The following is a 420-nucleotide window of genomic DNA, read 5'->3' on the forward strand; positions in this document are numbered from 1 at the left end:
TTATTGAGCTGGATATTTTTTAAAAAATATATATATATACATAGTTGACTGACTATACTATATGTTGCTTGTAAGAAATAATAGGACTTTTTTCCCTCAAAGAAAAGTAGAAAACAGACTTATATATATAGGGTGGAGGGCATACATATACTAGAATAACCATAGTTTTTCATATAAGGATCACCTGGTAGAAATTAGGGTGCTGAACTAACTGATTTCTAGTTTCTAGCTAGAGAGAAATAGGATTTATATGTTCATCAAGTGTGTATGTGTGCACGTTGAGAACGTCTCAATACTCAATATTATGTTCATCGATCATATTTGAACTTCGAATTCTGGAAGCAACAATTTGACTAATTGACTTTTATTCCCCTTCTAAGTTCTAATTGTTGCCTATGAGTAGAGTAAAAGTTTCTGTTA

Source organism: Arachis ipaensis, chromosome B07 (genome assembly GCF_000816755.2).
Source record: "Arachis ipaensis cultivar K30076 chromosome B07, Araip1.1, whole genome shotgun sequence".
Classification (NCBI taxonomy): Eukaryota; Viridiplantae; Streptophyta; class Magnoliopsida; order Fabales; family Fabaceae; genus Arachis; species Arachis ipaensis.